Source organism: Arvicanthis niloticus, chromosome 3 (genome assembly GCF_011762505.2).
Source record: "Arvicanthis niloticus isolate mArvNil1 chromosome 3, mArvNil1.pat.X, whole genome shotgun sequence".
Lineage (NCBI taxonomy): Eukaryota > Metazoa > Chordata > Mammalia > Rodentia > Muridae > Arvicanthis > Arvicanthis niloticus.
Genome location: NC_047660.1, coordinates 69,660,620 through 69,675,889, shown reverse-complemented (window position 1 = coordinate 69,675,889; position 15,270 = coordinate 69,660,620). Strand labels below are relative to the sequence as shown.

Sequence of the window (15,270 nt, the reverse complement as noted above, 5' to 3'; positions counted from 1 at the left end):
TGTAACATATATTCAGGGATTGAATTGGGGGGGAGGGGGCAAGCCTGTTTTATTGGTGTCTTCTCCCGTGATGACAGAGCAGAGCCTTCCTTTAGAATGCATTTTTAAGTCTCTCAGAGAGGTGGCAAAAGGTAATTATTTTAAGCATTTTGAATTTGGCAACAATTAGGGTGGAGCATACATACTGACTAGACATACGCTTCTGAGTAGCTATGCAGTCTCTGCCTATAGTGGCCAACACAGAAAGCGGAGCGTATTGGCTGGGTTTGGTGTTTCTCTGGAATCTTCTGACAGGACACGTGTTACTGCCTAATTACAGGCTCACATTCTGTATTTTTCAACTTTGGTCTGGATTTTCAAAGCTTCCAAACAATTTTTAATTTTAAAAATTATTTTATATGTGCTATGAGATTTTTGTCTGCATGTAGGTTTCTGTACCACATGTGTCGCTGATGCCTGAGGAAGCCAAGAGAAGGTTTCAGATCCTATGGAACTGGAGGTTTTACAAATGGATAAGAGCTACCATGTGGGTGCCGGGGATCAAAGTTGGGTCCTCTGGAAGAGCAGCCAGTGCATTCAACCACAGAGCCATCTCTCCAACCTCAGAGCTTGCTTTAAAAAAAAAAGAATTACTTATTTTATTTTTTTATGTACATTGGTGTTTTGCTTACCTGTATGTCTGTATGAGGATGCCAGATCTCCTAGAACTGGAGTCACAGACAGCTGTGAGCCGCCACATGAGTGCTCCGGAAGAACAGCCAGTGCTCCTAACCTCTGAGCATCTCTCCAGCCTGATAGCTTAGTTTAAAAAGAATTAATTTTATGGCCGATGTGAACGTGTAGGATGCCGAGGAACCCTGTGTCCTTTCCTCATATTCCGGGAGCTCAGGCTCCAAGTCGAGAAGCAACAAGATGTTCTCCCTCAAGAAGTGGGACGTGGTAGCCATGTGGAGCTGGGACATTGAGTTTGATACCTGCACCATCTGCAAGGTCCAGGTAATGGATGCCTGTCTTAGATGTCAAGCTGAAAACAAATGAGAGAACTGTTTGTGGTCTGGGGAGAATGCAACCTTTCCTTCCACAACTGCTTCATGCCCCTGTGGTTAAAATAGAACAATTGTTGCCCTCTGTGCCAGCAGGGCTGGGCGGTCCAAAGAATTGGCAAATGAGAGGTGGCAGAGGCTCTCCTGGTGTGGTTGGTGACCCTGGATGACCCTGGACAACCTTGCCATCAAATTACTGGACAAAAAACTAGACACTCCAGGGGATTTGTCCTTCAGATAGAGAAGGTGTGCGGCCTTTGAGACTCACTCAAGGCACGGTTTATCATTTTGTCTGTTTAATTTTGGGAAATTCGCTACAATTAAGAAGATAATTTATTAAAAATGGCCTTTCCTACCTCTAGGAAAAGTGTGTGTGTGTGTGTGTGTGATACATACTGCTTAGAAAAGCTTTAAGAGAGAGAGCAGTAGAAATTGAATGATTTCTGTTGTTTCTCTGTCAGTTCACAAGGGCTGAGAGAGCATAGTGTTCACAGAAGAACACTGTGTTTATGCTTGAGGGTTAAACAATAAACAAAAGAACGTTACAGTAACAAATGAAATGCACTGAAAAGCTGACTCCTAGCCTCTGCTCCTGATACTTTCTGTTGTTAAGAGAGAGGCAACCCGTGGTATCTTCATTTGCTATAAATGAGGATTTTAACTTGAGCTCAGTGAAGAGAGTAAATACAGTGTAACTTTCAGGTAGACTGACTTTGTCTCCTGACTTCCCCATCTTTGACTCGTCAATGAAGCCTGGACCTGTGTTGCAGACCGTTCTGCCGTTCTGCCCCACGCTGTTTTAGGCTGTTGTAAACAAGTCTCTTGTCAGGGTATATGGCTCAAGATGGCTGCAAGGATGATAGCCGCCTTCTGTCGGCTCCCCATAGACCTGCACTCTCCTCACTTTTCAACCTCTTAGTTTAAAAGAAGTATTATTTATTTCTGGGAAGGTTGTATTGTATGTTTTAGTCAAAATATTAGTGGGAAAATGCTTACCAGTATAACACTGGAGTTCATTATGCAATGTTTTAATAATTAAAATATTGTGCTTCTTTTCTTTTTAACAATGATTTTTTTTATTAAAAAAAGAATTAATTTTATATAACCTACAAAATAGTTGTGAGCATCTCTAAGACATTTTCAAAACATAAGAAAGGGCTGAGTCTACAGGGCAGAGATAGAACATGTGCAAAGCATGTATAAGACCCTGGACTTGATGTTCTACACTGAAAACAAACACAAACCAATTAACAAGGAATTTGAGCTTTATATCAGAGCACTTAGACTTTACATCTCACCAAGGAAAGTTTTGTCTTGGAAAAGAAACAATTTACCATCCTACTGAAGAAAAGGGGCCAAGAGGCAATAAGGGGAAGCATTCGTTTCAAGCTTCTCTGAGTTTGTGAGTGTCTGTCATGGGTAAGGCACCTCTCATGAGAACCAAGTTCCTTTAAGCATAGGCTAGTTCTTAGGGGCATGATGAGACCCAGTTCAAAAGTACAAAGATTTGAGAGACAGAAAAAATGATTCTAAAGTTAAGAGAACTGGTGGTTCTTTCACAGGACCTTGGTTCAACTCCAAGCACTCACATGGTACCCCACAACTGGCTGTAACTCCAGTTCCAGGGGATCTGACAACCTCACCCACATATACATACAAGAAAAACACCAATGCACATAAGAAAAGAAATCATTTTTAAAGAGAAAAAATGCACAAATTTTTGTACTTCTGTTCAGCCACAGACCTTTTTGGCTCACATATGCAAATGATGCATAATTGTGTAGATTTACATTTTTGCTCATGACTGATGGCCACTGTCTAGGTCTCTATAAGCAAATTATTTATTCTAGCCAAAATGTAATATTCATGAATTAACACATTAAATGGTCTGATGATGAAATAACACAGTTATTCTACTGTGCCTTAATTACTTAGAAAAAGCTCCTAGTGGGCATAAGACCCTAGAGATAATTAGAATTCTTGAAAAATCTGCAAAAGAATGCATTGCAGAATATACTGTCTTCTGTATCTTCTCAATACATAGTGAGCTTTGCTTTGGGTGGTTGTGATTTTCCATGGTCACTCTCCTCAAATTAATCAGCTTGTACTCACCACTCTTCCATTAAAAGCTTGCTCTGTGTGTGTGTGTGTGTGTGTGTGTGCGCACATTTGTTTAATATTGGTTAGATCTTGTTTTTTTTCTCCATTGAAAAGCGGGAGTGGATGGATTTCATGGCTCATAATTTGTTTTACTTAAAAGGGCCTATTCAAACATGCTAGTTGTTTTCTGCTGATATGGAGAGACCACAACCTCAATCATCAGAGGATAGAGCCAGAGACTTGGTTCTGTCAGGGTATAGTTTATTTTCACAGCCATCATCTCTGTTGATGCCTTTCTATCTAGTAATTGTTTTTAAGACCAATGTTAGTAATAAAATCATTTCCCAGGGAGGCAGCATTTAGCATCTGCACTCCTGTTCTGTGGGAGCAGGAGACAGACTGGCCTTCAGCATCTTGTCTCACCAGGAGAGAGTGCTGAATGGTTTCGAGTAATAAATGCTCTGCCATGCTTTGCCACTTAAATATTTTATATCCTTTAAGCTCTGCTAAAGGAAATGATGTTGAGAATATTTAGCAGCAATGGCTTCTAGCAATGGCTTCTAGCAATGGCTTCTTATAAGACGGATGACACCAGTCACTTAACTGGTGATGGAGAAAGGGAAGGCATTACCTCACTCAAGATGGGTTTATTACCTTAGAAAATTATTACTTGGAAAATTGCTTGGTTGCTGCTAGAAACAAATAATTACTGGCAGTTTTGTTTAGTAAAGGCCAGTCTTCACTAAGTCTAAAGATCCACTATCCACAGAGCAAAGCCGTTCTGTACTTTCCCCCTCTAATTATCTTGTGTATTGGGTGGTGGGGGAATCCATCTTCACGTTGCCTTATTTCCAGGGCTGCTCTCAGTGGTAAAAGGCTGACTTATTAGTCAGCACAAATATGAGAATTTTAGGGGTTTAAGGAAACACCATAAATTTCTTTTAAAACTGAAGGGAAAATACCCAAACTTTTTGTTAAAAAATATTTTCATATTTAATATTAACCTTTCTATGTGTAGGAAAGTGGTCTTACTGTTTTGAGACAAATCCTCACTCTATAGTCCAAGGTGTCCTTAAATTCATGACCATCTTTTGCTTCAGCTTTCCATGTTCTGGGATTATAGGTATGGGCCACCAGATCTATATAAATATTGATCATTATATTAACACAGTTGCTATATTTCATTTTAACTTTCAGTTACTTTTAATGGAAGAAGAGGCCCACAGAGAAGGCTAGGAACCCCAACAAAATGTCACACCTGATGATACCTTCTTGCATATTTGAAGGGTGTCTTAGTTAGGGTCCCAATTGCTGTGAAGAGACACCATGACCACAGCAACTCTTATAAAGGAAAACATTTAATTGGAGCTGGCTTACAGTTTAAGGGATTTTAGTCCATTATCATCATGGTGGGAAGAATAACAGTGTGCAGGCAGACTTGGTGCTGGAGAAGGAATTGAGAACTGTACAACTTGGTCCACAGGCAGCAGGGAGAGAACTGACTTGAGCTTCTGACACCTCAAATCTTGCTTCCACAGTTACACACTTTCTCCAACAAGGCCACACCTCCTAATAATGCCACTCCCTATGGACCAAGCACTCAAACACATGAGTCTATGAGGGCCAAACCTATTCAAACCACCACAAAAGGCAAAAGCTTGGAAGAAAGAGGTGAAAGAGGATAAAAAATTCATCCCAGGGAAGCAAACTCACCCTGTAGGAACTGCCAAGAACAAAATCCTCTGACCTCCTACAGGCCGCACCCCTTGATACTGTTTCAAGGACAATGTTATTTCAGAATGAGTTTGGGAGCCAATAAACATTCAAAAGAGAATTGAAACATTCAAAAGATACCCAGCCTTTCAGATTCCTGAAACTAATTTTCTAAAACCCTAGACATGGATGTGAGTTTTAAGGTTAGTCTATTAAAATCGTGTCACTAGTGGCTGAAAGAGTCTTATTCCTCATGGCCATAGAAAAACAGCAGCTAAGAAAGATCTGGTGAGAACTTCCAATACTATTCCTTCTAGCGTTGCCTTAGAAGAAAACTCTGGACCTTCAGAAAATGCCTTACAGAATTCTGTATCACGAGGGCTCAACCACAAGGCATGCCGAGACCCCAGAGAGGATTTGTATGAAGAACCCATCCAGAACAGGAGGATTTGGAGCTATAGACAGGGCGATCTGATTGTTTCGGCAAAATCAGTGTTAAAAGTTCTGCTTTATTATCAAGAGCAGAACCCCGGGCGAGGAACTAGCTTAGTGCAATGCACTTAGGGAAAGAAGAGACTTTGAGACTGGAGGGGCAAAACTGAGCTCAGAGTTCAGTATCTACACCACCACTCCACTCACTAGTGATGGTTATAATGCCTATGATCTTCTTGTTTGCAGTGTTGATGTCACAGTTGTTTTGATGAAATCAACTGCATGAGGTGTCGACCCTCTGGGAAGGGAGCTGCCCAGTCCCAGATTTATGCCGTTTTTACCCAGAGAGGACTTGGGATGCACCAGGAGTCACTTTCCTCTCAACCTCAGTGATATTCTGCATGGAAAAGCAACCAGTCTGCTTCTTGGGTTCACGTGGGGGACTGTCACCCTGCTGTACTGCTTTAGGGGCCAGTGTTTCTGTTCTCACTTTGAGCTTGTTTTTCACTAACACTTACTGCTTAGTGTGGTGTAACATAAACAAACAGTGTTGTGCTATCATCCGTTGCCAGATTGGTTTTAATAATGTGATAGATCCTGGGAGATGCAAAGCCAAACTGGATACTAACGACAAGAGTCCTTTCATCCTGTGCTGCAAGCGTTTTCAAACCACCCTTCATTGCTGAGTCCCCGTGTCTCTAAACACCCAATTTGATACATTTTGCTGTTTCTTTTAAGTCCTGATTAGACAGGGAGGCACCCTGACCTCAGCGATTGAGCTCAGGCAGTATTTTTGCTGGTCTCTACTTCCTTACCTTCCATGCTCATAAGGTCCTTTAGATAGCGGGCAGCTCAGCGTTTTACTAATGGTTTTTGTTATGCTCTGATCAAAGCAAGGGTCCTGTTTACTGTTCGCAAGCAAATTTGCAGAGCCAGTAAAGCTATGGGAAGCACAGAGCACTCTGTAATGTGAACTGAACACAGACGAAGGGATGAAAACATGCAGTCTGACTAACAACAGGCATGCCGGGACATTTGCCAAATGGATATCTTTTAAAAACTATGAATATTGTTTCCTTGTTATGCAGGGATCTAGCCCTTCATTCTTTCTTGATCCTCAGAAAATGATACCAGTGAGAATGATTGGGGTCAGAAATAAGTGTGTGTGTGTGTGTGTGTGCGCGCGCGTGTATGACTGAAGATTAAACCCAGGGCCTGTGGCTTAGCTGGGAAACACGGAATCTCTGTCTTGTGTCCTCTGCACCCAGGATTTGTTGACCAAATGCCAGATATTACACTGGAAATTTGTCACAATGCATCTAGTTTCATGATCACCTCAAGAGTCTGGTATTTTCAATATTAGTTTCTAGGTAAAGGATCAGTTTGTAGATATTAAAGTCTTTAAAGTAACATTATTAGAAAACAAAGGTCTTATTTATCAAATCAGCTTCGTTTTGAAACCTATTCTCTTTGTTCTTTGTTGCCTCAGGAGAGATAGTCTAGTAAAATATACATATTTTCTCAGTAATAAAAGTCTTAGCTCTCTGAATTTTTATGTGACTGCTATTATGGACTGTAATAGGCCATATATGGTATAGAGTTACATGTTGTATAAATGACATTTTTTTGCTTAATTGTTAGCTGGTAGATGACAATGATTAGGGATCAATTGGCATGAATCCTGCCATTTATGAAATACCCAAAGCCACAGGACCAAATGTGACACAATACCTAAAGTGCATTCCTAGCAAGTACTCATGCTCTGGCGGGGAAGAGGCTAGAGCGAATGATGCCTTTGAGGTGAGTGTGTCAGTAGGAGTAGAATCTGAACTCACAGAAATGAGAAAGTAGGGATCCCAGAAAACAAAATGGTTTGGCACACAGGAAAGGAAACCACATTTTATTGTGTATCCCTGGGGTGCCACAACTAACATGTTCTCTTGGTTAATTCTCATATAAGCCGTATGGGGTTGTATCGTTTGTCCATCAAAATGTTGAGGTTGAGTTAATTGCTTTCTTCTGCCCACCTTGTCCCAGCTCCAGCACATCCAGGGTGTGCCATGGCACAGCATATCACCGTCAGCCAGTGGTGTTCCTCAGCCTGCCCTGGTCACGATTCCTGGCCAACCTTCACGGCTCAGCCAAGTTGAGACCAGCTGAGTCAATCTTGTTGAAATTTCTGGAGTCCCCTCAACCGTTTCCTGGATCCTGCATTGGTCTAGGCATTACCATCACTGTTGTGACCAACCTACCAGAGGCTTTGCTCTTTCTGGTCCTGCCCACCCTTTCTCTCATTCAATCCATTCTCACACAGGATCCAGACAGATCATCACTGGCTCCAGATTGGGTTACACTCTTCCTTAATTAAAGGAACACTGTAGTTTCTCTTCATTTTTCTTTGCACAAGATGTGAATATGTTTTTGTTTTGTTTTGTTTTGTTTATTTTGGACAGGTTCTTGTGTAGCCTAGGCTGGCTTGGAACTTGTTATATAGATGAGGATGGAATTTTTGATCCTCCTAGTTCTAACTCCTGAGTTCAGCAGATTACTGGCTTGGTTTATGCAATGTTGGAGATTGAACCCAGGATTCATGCATCTTAAAACATTCTACCAAACTGAATTACATCCCAAGAATCCCTGAAGTCCAAATTCTGGAATGAAGCTGGAAAAGCCTTCATGGCCTGGCCTCTCCTTCTCTCCTCTGGCCCATTAGGAGCCAAATTTCCATGATCTTTCCACTCTCCGTTTACTGGGAAGATTCCCAGTTCCTCTCTGAACATCCTCTGGTTATCCCTTACTCACTTAACCAGCAGAAAGGAGAACATTGCTTCTTCCCTCCGCTGTACCCAAGAGGTCCTGTGGCTTTGGGTGTTTGATAAATGGACAGTGAGAACCATATCTCTCTGCTCACCATCAATTATTTTAAGAGTGATTTAATGTCTAAAAGCCGAGGCTTAGGGAATTTCAGTTACTTTTACAAAGCAAATTGGCTTCTTATTAGTGTGGATAGGATCTGAACCCACTTGTCTGTGCCCAGATCTAATATCTTCATTACAGTATCCCAGTATCTCTCATAGATGAGCAGTTATGAGGCACTTTGCAGCTAGGTTGAAGCATGAACACAAAAGATACAGGAAGCCAAACGGTACAGGAAGTTTAGTCCTATGGCACAGGGCCTTGAACTCTCTCTAGCTTAAGAAATCAGGACTCTTGTCATGACTAGTCTAGGAACACATGGACTCCAACAGAGTAACTGGGTTTCCTTCTGCCCTCCAAAAGTGAAAATGATCCCAAGGGTCTGTCCTCACAGGCATCCCGTTTCCCAGCTTACCCATTCCTGCCCAGGCCTCTGGGCTTTGAATTTGTCATTTGTTTGAATCAATATAAGGATGATAACAATAGCTATTGTTTGTGTTAGCTTTCCATAGCTGTGACAAAACTACCAGAGATAATAAACGAATAAAGTGAAAAGGTTTATTTTGTCTCACAGCTTTAGAGGTCCATAGTTATTTGGGTCTGTGTGGGCACATGCAAGGGATATACAGCAGAGGGGGTTCGTCTCACAGTAGATGGAGAGAAAACAACAAGGCTGGAAAGGGTCAGTCTATAATTACTGGTGGCCTGAGCTAAGCCCTGTACGTAAAATACACACAGGTTTCCAGTAACCTTTTCTCCTTCACAACTGATGTTAAGACCTGCAATACAAAGTTAGAGAGAGCAGCTTTGAGGCACCAGGGATTAATTTGTTCCTCTAACACTCTGTAGCACAGTAATTCATCCAGCAAATACCTACTGAATTGACTGCAAGTCCCTAAACTGCTTTCCCTGTGACTCAGCTGGGGGCTGAGGTACAGTGATGAGGTGGAAGATGCTGGCGTGAAAAGCAAGCACTCTGAATTCTAGTCCCAGCTCTTCTAAGAAAACAATGTGAACAATATCTACAAACTAGCCAGTGTTCCAGATGGCACCTAAGGGTCTTTCCCTACCACTTCAGCAATAATTCTGACTCATCTTCTTATCTAATAGGTTCTCTCAAGCAGAATCTGAACCTATAATTATGACCCAAACTCTCCCACACAGCTTTTCAGAGAATGAAGTTTAAATGTGCTATCAAGGAGATAATGTCATGAGTGGGCACCACAGGCTAGATCTTCCCAAATACTTATGAAAAGACTGTGTCAATGGAGCTGTTTCAAAATCATCACCATTAGAGAGCATCCCAGTCCAAAGTGGACTTAAAATCACTTCCAGCAAAATAGCTCAGCTTGGCAGTAGATCAAACCTGACGACCTGAGTTTGTCATCCCCAGAGCTCACGTGGTGAAAGGAGAAAACCAGTTCCCAAATGCTGTGACAAACCATTAGCACATGTGTGTCTGCTCACACACACACACCACACACACATGCTCACACATACACACACTCACATGTGCTCTCACACACACCACACACATTCACATGCTCATGCATACACACACTCACACAAACATGCATACTCACATATTCACACGTAGTTGCAAACACAATTACATCCACACCAACACACACATACACACAAATTCACACAAATTCACACATATACACAGAAACACACATTCATACATACACAGAAACACACATTCATACACACACAAACATACACATTCATACATACACACAAGCACATATACATACATAGAAACACACATTCATACATACACAAAACACAATTACATGTGCACCAACACACATATTAATCACTCACATATACACATGAACACACACATTCACATACAGTGTTTTAATAAAACAATCATGTATTTCTAGGGAATTGGACTTTTCTGCAAATACAACAACAGTAACAAAACTGGTCCTTTACTCTATACCTCATGTAAATTATTTACTGGTCCCTTCCTCAGAATGAGAACAAGTGTTTCCTTGTACCACATAACATCTAGCTGGTATCTGTGGCCAGCAGCCAAACCAGGGGACATTTTCCACTGATCAGTAGTATGGTCTCAACTCAGGCCTTGGAAAACTACAAGCCAAACAACCTGAGTTTTATTTTTAATTTGGTACACCGTGTTGAATACAAGATTCATGGGCCTTTACAGGGCCTCTCAGTCCGAATAGGATGCCATCTCTGTGTTCAGCTTACATTCTTGGCTGTTGCTGTTCTTTCCTGGTGGGTGTCTGAGAGACGAAGCAGGAAAATGTGGAGAATCTGAGGAAGTGTGACCCTATGAAGCAGTCCTTTCATTAGATTTAACAGGCTTCTTTATGCTGTGTGCATTGGGCGCCTGCACTCCCCGAGGGAAGCTGGGATTTAGTCTGTGGGTGAAATGCCATGTCAGGCTGTGCTTGCTTGGTAGCTGTTGGGTCATTACAGAAGCCCAGGAACAGAATTCAAAAGTCCCCACCCAGCCTGGAGCCTACAAAGGGGAGAGTACAGGAGTTCTGAGGGAAGCCCATTCTCAACTTTACCTGGCCACCTCCAGCAGACACCTGGAACATGTCATCTAGGAAAGCTTGCTCTTGGTTAACAGAACTCCCAGGGCATTTCATCTTGATAACTAAGGTTCAAAGGTTAAAGTTTTAAAATAATAGCGCTTAAGACATGTGCAGAGTTCCATGGGAACAGGAAGTACAGTCAGAATGAATATCAAGAACGGTGGAATTCATTGCTGCTAATTGGCATAGCTGTTGTTGCTGGGTTCTGTCCTAAGGGCGATATGGTTAAAAGGAGAAGCCTGGGGCTCCACCTGGGGAGTGTCCAAGATGAAGGGCTGGGAAGCTAACAGATGTGGGGTTTTTTTGAGAACCACAGCAGGCCCCATTAAGTGTGAGAGAGGTAGATGGAGAGAGGAAGAGGAGGAGGGGGAGGCGGAGAGGGACAGGGAGAGATTGACTAGGGACACAAATGGGTAAAGACACAGACCTGGAAAAATGGGTGAACACATATATGTGAATGAATGTGTGTGTCAGGGGAGGAGAGTACGGTGAGGACTTTTCTGGAAAGAAGGTAAGAAAAGGCGGTAGCTTAAGGTGCCAGGAAGCTTCTGGGTTCCAGTGCACTTGCTTTTTATCAGGTAGAAGCTGGAAAGTGATGACAGATCCTACCAGGATGGCTTAAGCACATCTGTGTTCTCCACTTTCTTCTGTACCAGAGAACAGCATGAGCAGGCCATAGCCAGAGGAGAACATTCCAGAATGTGATATTTGACCAACCACTATAATTACCCTGCAAAGGTCAAGAGGAGTAAGGACTAAGAGAAGGTCACTGGGTTTGGCAGTTGGGAGGTCAGTGGGGACCAGGCCCAGAATAGTGCTCTGGGTACAGCTGATGTCCTTGGTATGAGGAGTAATTGTCAGGGAAGCAAAGGACAGACTAATTGTCCAAAGCAAGTAGTGTTTGTGGTTGTCACTCAGTCCAGGGAGTCTTGGCTCTGTGAGGAAGAAGCAGGGTATAACAGACTCTCTGGGCTGAGAGCGAGCACGGGATCCCTTGAGAGCTGTACTATGTGGCTGTGTTGGCAGGAGATTTATCCTCTGATTGTGAGGAGCCAAACTGGTTCCCCATCACCCTTGACTTAGCTCAGGATTCCTTTCCTGGCTTGGCTGCCATAATTCCTGAGTTTTCAAAGCATAGTTGTCCTTTGCTGTCCCAAGCAGAGAGAGAGAGATGGGGTCTCAGACTCCCACTTCTCATGGGTATTAAAACATAAGGACGCTCCTGGTCCCTTGTATGAAATGGTGTCATAGCTACATATAAACTGTGTGTATCTTTTCATATACTTCATCATCTCTAGATGACTGGCAGTGCCTGGTATGATGCAAGTGTTCTATAAGCAGAGGGCACCCTGTAGTAAGGACTAATGACTAAGGGGAAAGTCCATTCATGTGCAGTTCATACATGCTCCTCCACCCATATTTTCAATACAGAGCTGTTTAAGGGGGTGCCCAGGTGTGGTACTGACGGCTATCAACAGGCTGGCTGTGCTCTGATTTTAGAGTGTTCAGCATGCAGTTTACAAAGAGACCAGTTACAGTTCTCGGCCTTTGGAGAGGAGCCCTGGAGCTCCCTGCCAGCGTTCTAAGGGGCAGGGAGAAGCTCTGAATTACTGTTAGCCATCCCTGACACAGGATTGCAAGGCCTATGAAGGTGGAGTTACACCCCAGGGATCACAGTGGTTTCAAATTCTGCTTCTCCACCCAGTGACAGAGCCACACTGCTATTTTTTTTCATGGTCCTGTGACCCACCCAGCCACTGTATAATCAATGTTTCCACTCTTTTCCAAAATAAACATGTTGATGGTCATTTGCAATCAGGGAAATGAAAGTTTTCCATCTCTCTGTGGAAGCACCACTTAGTTTTGAAAACAAAGAATTTAGCAAAGGAATTTAATCTCTAGTTACTTTGTAATACATCTGTGGCACTAGAGCCTAAGAGATCAGTTCTTTTCTCATCTTCTTTTAGGTTCAGTTAAAGTCAACACTGCCTGGCCCCCACTCCTTTCTGCTTTGTTCAGAATTATCAAACAGAATGGCTAGAGATAGGACTGTAACTGTATCCCATTTCAGGATTAAGCAATGAGGAACCAGGAGCCAAGCCTGGAAATGAAAGCATCCTTGCAAATGATGAAGTGAAGATAGGACTTAAAACCCACTCACAGCTGTCATTGTGCCAGGGAATTGTCTGCCCTCTGTGAACGAACGGCTGAGGGCTGCTTTGCATTTATATCAGGTTTTAAAGATAATAAATGCCATTCTTCCTGTTCAAATGAAATGTAATTTCACAACTGCTTTGAAGATAGCCCTTCTTTCTTTGTATCTGTGGAAATGGATAACCTCTTGCCCCGACACATCCCCAGCGCCATACCTGTTTAGTGTAAAAAGGGTTTGTTTGCTCTGGTTGATTAGTGATTTTATTTCAGAAAGAAATGACTGACTTCGAGTGATGCAGACACCAGGATCAAAGCTAACTCTTCTTACAATATGCTGGGGTGTCAGAGGCAGCCACGCTGTTTATGTTTCCACTGGGCTAAATTAGTGTCATTATCACTTCAGTAAAGCTTAGATATTACTGTGTTCTGTGCTAAAGAACCCAATTACAGTATCTGCTGGGCGACATATTAAATGACACCATTTAATTAAAGCCTAATCTCTCTCTCTCTCTCTCTCTCTCTCTCTCTCTCTCTCTCTCCCTCTCTCCCTCTCGATGAGCAATATTTGAAATTATTAAATAGTCTTTCATTCAATTACGGCAAATCTCTGAACATTTTGGAGAGCAGGAAAGAAACTCATCTGGCACCCGGATGTCCCAGGAGAATAACTGCTGTTCTGTGTTGTGTTTAGGACTTGGCACCCAGTCACAGTCACCCAGGACAGAGCGCACAGTTTGAAAAATTCTGCAGATTTGCTTCTCAGGTTTTGGAGCAGCAGAGGGCCCTGTCTGTGACTCTCACTGGTTTTCTCCAAGGACTGAGGCATAATAGAGACCTCTAAAAAGAACACATTGAAAGGAATAAAGCTATTAAAGAAGTACAATTCCCATGCCAGGGGCTGAGCCCCATGACTGACATGACAGCAGTTCATTCTGAATGAATATCTCATCCTGGAATGCAAGAATTAAAATGAACTTCGACAGTGAACTCTAGAGATAACCTGTAAGAGGCAGAATGTTTCACTTGCTAGAAGGAGAATTAGTTAGAGAAATGGAGCTAGTGGTGGGCTATGAAAGGACCCTCATCCTCGCAGTCATCCTATCTTGCCATGGAGAAACCAGGAGAACAGGTTTAGCTAAGGGCCGACAGTGGCTACTAGCCAAATACCAATGGTATGCAGCTTTCTGAGGCGTCATGATGTCAAAGCATGTGGTGTGGGGTGAAGGTGTTTGTCAGTCTTTCAGGCCAGCCATAAGATCTCAGGGAGAGAAGAGCAAGGATGCAGCCTGTGTATTATAGAGGTGGGGCGGCAAGCTTCAACCCCGGGACTGAGAACCAAGCTTTGCTCACAACCACTGTTCTACCAATTTCTCAGCTCCCTAAAACCATAAGCTTGATGTTTGAAACTGCTGGTTCAAATCCATGTTGCTCTATTTCTTCTGGCCAGTTCTTGGTAGGGGTGGCTTGCTTGGATCTAGGTTCAGATCTGAGAAAGATAATAGACAGCTGTGGCCATTGTGCAGGCTGGAGATTCTGTCTGTATACACAGATGCTCTTGGCTGATGTTTCATACAAACAGTACCTTGTACTGTTTGTTTCTCTGGTGTTACCCTTTTTGAAGATAACTCTTGTGTAATTTCCATAGGCCTACAGTTAGGAAATATAGGCCATGTCCGAAACTCATTGTCATGACTGTGAATCAACCAGCACGACACTGCAGTTAATGGGGTAAGTTTGAGCGTCCCTCATTTATTCACTCAGTTAACAAATGTTCTTAAGTTTCTGATGACTGCCACGATAGAGACAGTCCTTTTCCAGATAGTCTCAAATTCAGATTCCCAGCCCATCTTAACAATCTTAACAATTGTTTGGCATTGTGCATATTACTTAAATCTCACTGTAATGTAAGATTAACAACACATATGTCATGGGATTGCAAACATTAAGAGTCATTTCAGTGTCTTCTATGTGATTAATACATAGGAATGATAAATGTGTTATGATTATTGACAATTATCTTCCTTGAACTATACTCTGGCATAGAGGCTAGATATAGGAAATTAAGATGTATTAAAAAGCAACACTCACATGAATCAGCAAAAGTTAATGCTAGCTTGTGTGGGGAGCAACACACTTTACTATCTATATACGTACTTATGCATATACATGGATACAGATATGACTTTCTAACTTCAAGCATGCATACAATCTAGCATGCTTTCTGATTGTCAACTGTGGTAAGATTTCTCTCTGTGCTGGAAGAATTTCCAGGATCGGGTGAAATGGCTGGATGTAACCATCAGCTTGAGTTACTTACACAAAGCCAGTTACTTGCCATC

At 42.4% G+C, this 15,270-nt stretch overlaps 1 pseudogene; it reads left to right on the top strand.

The window, feature by feature from the left end:
- Positions 1 to 822: 822 nt before the first annotated feature.
- LOC117704922 (RING-box protein 2 pseudogene) lies at positions 823 to 1,107 on the top strand (annotated as a pseudogene).
- Positions 1,108 to 15,270: the final 14,163 nt, after the last annotated feature.